The sequence below is a fragment of the Bubalus kerabau genome, chromosome 11 (assembly GCF_029407905.1).
Source record: "Bubalus kerabau isolate K-KA32 ecotype Philippines breed swamp buffalo chromosome 11, PCC_UOA_SB_1v2, whole genome shotgun sequence".
In the NCBI taxonomy this organism is placed as follows: Eukaryota; Metazoa; Chordata; class Mammalia; order Artiodactyla; family Bovidae; genus Bubalus; species Bubalus kerabau.
The window spans coordinates 78324210-78334137 of NC_073634.1; the positions used below are offsets into that span (position 1 = coordinate 78324210).

Consider the following 9928-nt stretch of genomic DNA (forward strand, 5'->3'; position numbering starts at 1 on the left):
GCTGGTTTTCCACAGCGCTGAGGAAAACAGCCCCTAGCCTGCACTCCTGACCACAGTCAGGCTCAGGTCAGATGCACACACACACCAGGCTTGGCTCAGCCTTCTCTGTCTACCCAGCTGGCATATCTGCTCTTCTCCATTGACCTTAAGGCTCTATTGTTTTAGGAAACAGTGGAAGATGCTCGGGGCTAACAAACCTCCCCTGACTCTTCCAGCTGTCTGCTTCCCTGCTCTGAGATCCCTACGGTACCTTTCTGCCTGGCCCTCTCTCTCCGGGCACAAGTGAGTTTTGGTCTGTTTCTGCCACCTCCGCTCATCCTGGCTAAGCTAGTGCTGCATTGTACTCCCCCAACAGGTCTGTGTAACTGTTTGAGGAGCTAGACTAGGGGGAGCATGTGTACATGTGTACTGCCTGAGGTGCTGAGCATGGCTCTATCCCAGGAAATCATCAGAAGGAGAAATGGAGAGAAAAGAGGAAGGAGAGAGATGTGAATGGACAGCAGCCACTCGAGAGGGAAAACCATGGAGAGATTGCCAGGGAGGAAAAATGAGTGATTTACTTTAATCCTATTTTCAAGTAAATTTCACTTGCCAAGAAAAAAAGCCAACCTGCCCCAAATATGTGAGGATTGAAGGGAGTTAGAAATTTCATACCAAGAGAGACAACCCGTCCGGGTAGAGGTGGCTATGATTGGACATTAAGTCATTCTAAAAGGGCTCATGGTTTTGTTTTGTTTTGATTCCTACCCTAGGAGAAACTCGTGATTCTTATACGGCGGCAGAACAAATAGAACCGTGACTTATGTTTCCCAATTTACAGAGCTGATTTCATGGGCTTTCGACAGGAATATGATATTTCTGACAGTCACAATTCTTTTTGACACTAGAGTGTTTTGAGGGCAGACGTCCCATACGCCACACTCTCTGATTTGTCTTTAGGGCCTTCTAGGTACACGAGAAACTCTCATAGAAATGCAAATTGATGGTGTCTATGGAGGCAGAAGTCTCAGCTCCTGTGTCTGCCTGCTGTAAATAACCTTCCCCCGACATGGCTATGGAAGTCATCAGAAGAAGGGGAGTTGCCAGAGAGTTCGGCAAAGCTGAGTAAGATCCTGCCTGGTCACCCTCCCTGGACTCTACAGGACAGCTCTGGTCACTGCTGCTGGGCTGGAAGTCACTGGGCTTCCTGCCCAGGTCCCTGCTGAAGGATGAAAATGCTACTGCCACAGACTGAGGGTTCCCTGGGGGGAAGCCCCCGTCCTCTGGATGGCGACAAGGTGGTGGCGGGGAGGAGAGAGGTGCTCTCCCTGAAGATACTTTTCCAAATTTAAGGGGTGCTAGAGAGAACTGTATGAGAAAACAGGTCATCTCAATAGTCTGGCACTATTTTAGTTCGTACATTGGGATCATGTATGTTCATTTTACTGTCAGGTCATAAAACTTATCTAAATGTTGCAAGCACTATTTTGAATCTCTCTGATTGCATCAAACATTGTATGTGGTACCCAGGGATGTCTAATGTCTCGATGCCAAATGAAATCTCTAAGACGAGCCTGACTCTGGGAACCGCTGCTATCAAACCATCTTGGCAGGTGAGCAACGGCCACTCTGGGACTGAGCGTGGCCCTCGCTGGCCCTCTGAGACCTGGCAGTGCTGCCCAGGCTGTGGGAAGGACCCAGGCGGCAAGGTAGAAAGATAATGCACCTGACATCACGCCGCAGGTGACCGGCTGCAGCTCGGACTGAAGGAGGAGCAGGGCCAGCCGATGTGACAGCGGCTCCAGGATTTGGTTTATAAGTGAAAACAAGCAGTGGGGGAAGAACAGCTGGTGTTGAGTCTGGTGCTAGGATTAGTCTGCAACGCTAATCACAAGAAGTGGAAAAAATTAGGAGGTCCTGCCTGCCAAGGAGGTTTTCAAACAGAAGCATGTGCTGCAGTTGTGGCGGGATTAGATTCTCCCCGCGCCAGAGAGCCAGGCGCCCGCAGCCGGGACCGGTGCCCATTCCTGGGCACCACACCCAGAGCCTGGCTCTGACAGGACCCAAGAAGGGCCGGTCCCCTCACTGGCACTGTGAGCACAGAGTGAATACTGCGGAGCATGTCAGTCCCCAATGCTCCTCTGTGATGCCCTGGAGAGAAGCTGGGACCAATGGGCAGTGGGAGAGAGAATGTCCCCGATCCAAGTGGATGCAACAGGGCTGACCATTACACTTGCTGCCACTAAGAAGATTATGAGTATCCTACAGGCTGAAGTGGGGTGAGGTTCAGGACATACACAAAAGCCTGGGGAAAGCCCAGACATCAAAAGGCACAGCTTCAAACACCTGTGGAGTGATATTATCATGTGCCCCAGGCCAGGCAATTTAAGAACCATATTTAAGGTGCAATGATTTGGACACAATTCAGCAAAAACATGGTGAGGGGGTGGAGGGGATGGGCTACGGGGTTAAGAGCTACAAACAATTAGGCGTACAATAAGCAACAAAGATGTACAACATGGGGAATGTGGCCAATATTTTATAATAACTGTAGATGGAGAATGGGCTCCCCTGATAGCTCAGGTGGTAAAGAATCCACCTGCAATGCAGGAGATCCTAGTTCAATTCCTGGGTCAGGAAGATCTGCTGGAGAAGGGATAGGTTACCCACTCCAGTAGTCTTGGGTGTCCCTTGTGGCTCCACCTGCAATACGGGAGACCTGGGTTTGATCCCTGGGTGGGGAAGATCCCCTGGAGAGGGAAAGGCTACCCACTCCAGTATTCTCACCTAGAGAATTCCATGGACTCTGTAGTCCATTGGGGTCGCAAAGAGTCAGACACAACTGAGCGACTTTCACTTCACATAAATGGAGAATAACTTTTTAAAATTATGAATCACTATATTGTACACCTGTAACTTTAATATTAGTGTACATCAATTATCAGTTCAGTTAAGTCACTTAGTCATGTCCAACTCTTTGTGACTCCATGGACTGCAGCATGCCAAGCTTCCCTGTCCATCACCAACTCCTGGAGTTTACTCAAACTCATGTCCATAGTGTCGGTGATGCCATCCAACCATCTCCTCTGTTGTCCCCTTCTCCTCCCACCTCCAATCTTTCCTAGCACCAGGGTCTTTTCCAATGAGTTGGTTCTTCTCATTAGGTGACCAAAGTATTGGAGTTTCAGCTTCAACATCAGTCCTTCCAATGAATATTCAGAATGGACTGGTTGGATCTCCTTGCAGTCCAAGGGATTCCCAAGAGTCTTCTCCAACACCACAATTCAAAAGCATCAAGTCTTTGGTGCCCAGCTTTCTTTATAGTCCAACTCTCACATCCATACATGACTCCTGGAAAAACCATAGCTTTGACTAGATTGACCTTTGTTGGTAAAGTAATGTCTCTGCTTTTTAATATGCTGTCTAGTTTGGTCATAACTTTCCTTCCCAGGAGCAAGCGTCTTTTAATTTCATGGCTGCAGTCACCATCTGCAGTGATTTTGGAGCTCAAAATAATAAAGTCTGTCACTGTTTCCATTGTTTTCCCACCTATTTGCCATGAAGTGATGGGACTGGATGCCATGATCTTAGAACATCAATTATGCTTCAGTTTAAAAAAAGCATGGTGAGAGGGTGACTGGGGGGCACTCTGTGACCTTGCTGACAAGTCCTCTACTGCTCTTAGGCCTCTCTACCACCTCCTAGAATGCCACCACAAGGATGCTTCCAGTAGCCCCTCACATCTTTTTACAATTTCCTTTAAAAATGTGTTTTCCTTCAAACAGAGAACTGAGGCAGCACTAAGACACTACTTGGGGCTGGGGGTGAGTGGTGAAGAAGAGGTTAGCCCGACAAGATGAAATGAGGAAACAAGACGCCATGGACTGAATTGTGTCCCTCCCAAATCCATATGTTAAAGCCCTACCCCCTAATGTGACTGTATTTGGAAATAGAGGTTTTATGGAATTATGGTTAAATGAAGTCATAAGGGTGGGGCCCTGATCCATTAGGATTAGTGTCCTTACAAGAAGAGACACTCGTGAAAGCCTGAGTCTTCTCCCTCCCTCTCTCTGCCATATAAGGACATGGCAAGAAGGTGGCCTTCTGCAAGCCAGGAAGAGAGCCCTCACCAGACCTTGACTATGCACACACTCTGATTTTGGACTTCCAGCCTCCAGAACTGTGAGAAACAAAGCTTCTGTTGTATTCTGCCTGTGGTATTTCATTATGGGAGCCAGAGCTGACTCATAACAGAAAATCACTTTATGCAAAGCAAGGCCTGTATGAGATGCAGGAATGATGTCCTAATGGCAATGAGAAGTAAAAAGTGGAAGAGAAAAGTAGGTCACAGATCACCAGAATCCATCCTGGACCTGATGGGAACTGAGAGAGTCTTTTGTGGTCCTCACATTCGGGGTCATGGTGACAGGTCAGTCACAACATTGCTGGCCCAGGATCAGGGGTCACTCACACCATTGCCAGTCCCTTAGGCTGAGGAGCTCTCCAGAGAAGACTCAGCAGCCTTCAGCCCCTCCAGTCTTATATCTTAGGAGAGTGCCCCATGACAAAGCATGAGGATTATAGCAGTATGGATTGGTTTTGTTTCAGTTTGGACTGTAGGAGCTGAAAAGATACTCGGGCTGGTGACATGCCTGTGTCTGAGAAACTTCTGGCAATCACAGGCAAGTATTTCTGGTACAGATGTTCCCTGATGTCCTTCTCGCCTCTCCCAGCAACCCCAAATCCTCACTTTGGTGTTGCTATTTGCTTCTACAAAATGTGGAGCTTTTCAAAAGACATTCAATTTCCTTTGTTGCTATTCAGTTGCCATAGTCAATTAAAATCTATCAATGCCCCTGAATAAATTTGTGCTAGGTGAAGAAAGAGCCTCAGTGTAATCTCCTGACATGATCTCTATTACCTTATGTTACTTTAATAGCTAGAGTAATAGTTTGTTATTAATGGAATTAAGCAATTTAGTTCAAGTTTCCCAGAGGTCTTATAAGACAACTATTATAATTTGTATTCTCAGATTTTCCATTGAGTAGATGCCGTGTGTTTTACATTACTTGCTAATGTTTCGAGAGATAGCAGTAGTATATTTAATATCTGGCTTTGTTTAATGATTCTAAGCCTCTTTCAATGTAGGTAAGTGCTCCTGGAATTTTGAGCAGTTTAAAAGTCTGCATGGTACAAATAATTATCTCAAATATTACTCAGCCCCGTTTCAATTTGCACTTTCACCGTCATCCATCTATCCTAAAGATGTGATCCAAATGTGTTTTTCCATTTTTCTCACTTAAAACTGTCATCCATCCCCATGATGAAAACAAGGAAACACACTTTTAATGAGCACACATCTCAGACACACACATGTGTGCAAACACACTCATACGTACGCCACTCACACCAACTGAGCATATTTTTTCATATAAATATGAATAGAGTCATATCTCATCAAAGATTTAAAAAACTTTTTTGATGGTTGCAAAATCTGTTTTTAGAAGAAATAAATGTATTCACTGCATTATGAAACAGCTTGAGAAAACAAGCTCTTACAATGTACACCATCTCTGTATTTAAATAGTTTCATTTCTATTCATGAGCTCCCTGATTAGATACATGGAAAATATCATCAGTAAAATATGAATAATTCTGACAAATTAATAGTCGATTTTTTTTAAAGAATGAAAATATGTGTAAGCATCTCATCCTCATTAGATAAAGCTGCTATCAGGGGTTCATGAAAATTGTGGTCCACGTGGCCATGGCACAAAGCCCTTGCAAACAGCAAGCAATGAAAGAAAAGGCGAGGGGCCTCCAGGGGATGGAGTGGAAAAGGGCAGCACTATTTGCAAGAACAGGTTGGGGCGAACAGCCAGCTGGCCAGGTGTGTGGAGTGTTTTACTTTATGTCATTCCTGTGAGGTAGGCGGGGCAGAGATAACAAGGCCATGGGATTTCAGAGCAGGAAAGGCCCTCAGAAATCATCCAGAGAGACTTCCCTGGTGGTCCACTGGTTAAGTATCTGCCTGCCAATGCAGGGGACTCAGGTTCGATCCCTGGTCAGGGAAGATCCCACTTGCCAAGGATGAACTGAGCCTGTGTGCCACAACTAGAGAGAAGTCTGTATGCCGGAACAAAAGATCCAGAGGACCACAGCTGGACACAGCCCCAAACAAATTTTTAAAAAGAAATCGTCCAGAATCATCCCACTGTCCCATTATAGGAATACCTTGGAGATATTTCAGGTTTGGTTCCAGACCACTACAATAATGTGAATATCTCAATACAGCCAGTCATACACATTCTTTGGTTTCCCAGTGAATATAAAAATTATGTTTGAATTACATTGTAGTCTATTAAGTGTGCAATAGCATTACATCAAAAAAAAAACAACAACAACAACAAGGCACATACCTTAATTACAAAAAAGAGAGTTGATTCACTGTGCTGTACAGCAAAAACTAGCACAATATTGTAAAGCAGCTATACTTCAATAGCATTTTTTTTAAATGCTTTATTGCTAAAAAATGCTAATTGTCATCTGAACATTCAGCGAATCATAGTCTTTTTGCAACAGTCATGTCAAAGATCAGGGGTGACAGATTTCCATAACAAATATAATAAATATGATAACGTGTGAAACATTGAGATAACGACCAAAACATTACACAGAGACATGAAGTGAGCAAATGCTGTTTGAACAAACGGTGCTGCTATCGCCTTGCTCGACACGAGGTTGCCACAAACCTTCAATTTGATAAAAACGCAGTGTCTGGAAAGCTCAATAAAGCAAAGCACAACAACATGAGGTCTGTCTGTTCACCTTAGACTGTTTTCACTGTTGCAGGCACTGGAGGGAGGAAAGTGATTTGCCCAAGATCACACAACCATCGTGGAGGGAGGCAGGACCTGAATTCTGGATTTTCGGCTTAGAGTCCTGTGCTTTTCTACTGGGAAGTACAGATATTAAATTATACCCACCAGACCCTTGAGGCCTGCATGGTGCTGGAGCCCTGGTGGGCATGGGGGCACCCTGGTGAATGAGATCCAGCCCCTAACTTCCAGGAGCTGACAGACAGCCTTGAGTGGGAGACAAGCGGGCGGCCAGTGCTGGGGAAGTGCTACCATGCATGAGAAAGACTGGCCCTCCTCTCAGCTTGCTCACTTCCTCACCCTGACCTTGATCGAGTACATTACCTAAAATGTGTGAGCCTCCATGCACTCATCTGCAGAAACAACAATCATAATAATATCTACTTGGCAGGATTATGACAAGGCCCTCCAAAGTAGACATTCTAGGACCAAAGAGAAGCCACCCACACCAGCTCATGTGAAAGGCAGGACTCTTGTGAGATTATGTGAGGTTTTGTGGGCACCAACAGGTGGGCAAAAACAGGAAGAGCTTCAGAGGCCAGCCACAATGAGCTCTGTCTCTTGGTTCAGCTTCTCCTGAGCCATCACCTCCCTTTTCCTGCCTTCCACCCTCCGACCACTGCCTTTGAGACTGAACCAAGTCATGCACTGAGCTCCGGAAGAATTGCTCTTGTGTTGCATCAAAATTATCATTTGGCTGAAGTGCCCAGCCTCAAATGGAACTCTCTCTGGTTCTTTGGAGAGAGATCCTATTAGTCTAGTGAATTTTTAAAAGTCAGGAACAGTCAGTCCTGGCCAGCTGATGGAAGGATACCCTTGAACTCAGAACTCTGCCCCTTGTCCAGGAAACTGAGGCTGGAGGGTTGGGGTTGCATGACCTGGTATCAGCAGGAAGGATTGTGGGTGGGTACAGATGTTTCCAGAAGGTGGGATGGGCAAGGCAGGCAGCCTCTAACATGTATGATACAGAAGGCCCTTAAACGTTCATTTCCTTTCCTGCACTTAAGGTATAAACAGCATGTCATGTGAGCATAGAGAGAGAGTGGCTGATTCTGCCTTGGGAGGAGGTCTAGGTGGGCAAGTCCAGACAGGGCAATGGGAATAGCATTCCAGGTAGAAGGAATGGCATGGAAAAGGCACTGTGGTGTAGAGTCCAGAGTGTGATCATGGTGGTGGTGTTAGCATGGGGGTGGGGACCCCAAAGGCAGATGTCTGGGTCTCATCCGACACGGACTGGGGAGACGGGAGGTGCAGTTTACACCCTGGAGGGTCACGCTGGAGGCCAGTGTGCAGGAACCGGAAGGGGGCAAAGAGGGAGGGAGGGGCAAGAATGAGGCCGGAAATTGTGGGGTCCTGCAGGTTGGAAGTGGCGAGGCCCTGCTGAACTAAGTCAAAAGCAGTGGGGATGGAGGGAAGGGTGGGTGGGGAGGGGTTAGGAGACAGAGCTGAGCGACTGGGTGTGGGGGTGGGGAGTGATGGAGAGAGGGTACACCCATGCTTCTGACTTGGGGACCGGGTAGCTAAGGTGGCCATTCCCAGAGGTGGGGAACATGGGAAGGGGAGTGGGCTGGAGGGAAGATGAGTGCTGACAGGTCTTGTGGCATCTGAGGTCATCTGGGGAAGGCAGGGGGCCATGGGATACAGACTCTGGGGACGTGTCTGGGAGATGCCAGTTCATAGCCAAGGGACAGGAGATCAATAGCACCTTGAGGGCTGGAGGACAGTGATAAGGGTTTCAAACTGCATGGATGGGGATGAAAGAGGCAGAGTGAGAGGATTAGAAGGGCTCTGATGGCCTGGTTAGGTGGGACGCCCGCAAGAGTGGGAACCGTCAGCATCCTGATGCAGCTGACACCGCATCACCTTCAATCACCTGTCCTTCCGAACAAGGCTCCATGGGACCCTGCCACCACTTTCCTGGAGGACCTGGGCCTCCCCCCTACCTTCTCCTGAGCAGGAGCAAAGAGCACTGGAGCAGCTCCTTCGGATACCCCCAGCCCACATGTCCCTGTGCTTAAAGATCTTGAGCTCTGGGCCCGGGAATGGCAGAGCTGGAGGCTGCAGTGGCTTATAAACCCCTCCACCTGCAAGGGGCTTGGAGTGCATCTGCAGAAGGGTGGGAGCTCTTGGAAGTGCAGGGATAGGGAGGGAGGGACTTTCTGGGCCATCAGGGGGTCCTCACTTCTATTAGGAGCAGTGGGTTTTGCAGAGCAATGCAGAGAGTGGCTGGTCTCACCCACAGCTTCTTGACAAAAAAGGCAGAGATCATCTCCTTAGAATCTAATGTGAAAGAAGGCAGGAAGGGTGCAGCCTGGCTTCCTAGGGGGCTCAGTTGGGAACTGGACTGGGCCCAGGCAACCTTCCCCACCCTCCAGAGGTCCCCATGATCCAGCCGCTGGCATGGGGGCGGTTTGGCCAGGAGCCCATCCACTTAACCAACACAGAGGTGGGATGGCAGTACATTAATATTGAATGACTACCACTCTGTTTACTTTTATAAGCCCTAACTTCCCATAAATCCAAGTCAAAATCAATCATCTTTTATGGAAGATATTAATGGCAATTCCATTATTTAGATCCAATCAACGCTTTTTTTTTTTTGGTCTCTTTGTATTGAGGGGGAATAGTTTCTAGGCGGCTTTTAGGGAAAAAAAAAAGTCAAATGACCTGGCTCACATCTCAGGATCATAGTTAGATAACTGCTTAGGAAAAAGGGATTCAGTTTCTCTCCATTCATCTGACAGAGTAGGAAGGTTTTAATTCCACTGGCCTAGGAAAAATAAAAATTCTTCTCTTGCATTCACCCCATCCTGCCCGAGTGCTGTCAGGGACACTCAGCATCACTGTTTTTAAACTCAGAACTGAGCTGTGACCCACTGCTATCCAAACAAATTTGATTTTTTTTTTTTAATTATGAACCCAACTCTTCCAGGAACCGGGTTCAATGGCCTGAAAAATAGCTGAACAAGTAGGGGTGGCTTGTTCCCAGAGGTAAAAAGGCACAAAAGTGAGACAGAAATCTAGAGGCCTAGAAGATGCCAAGGCCAACAGAACCGCTCCAGAATGTGTGT

At 47.1% G+C, this 9928-nt stretch overlaps 1 protein-coding gene across 1 annotated transcript in view; it reads right to left on the reverse strand.

Moving 5' to 3' along the window:
• Positions 1-9928, reverse strand: part of KLHL29 (kelch like family member 29) — a 238969-nt gene that overhangs the window by 214629 nt on the left and 14412 nt on the right. The window lies entirely within an intron of this gene.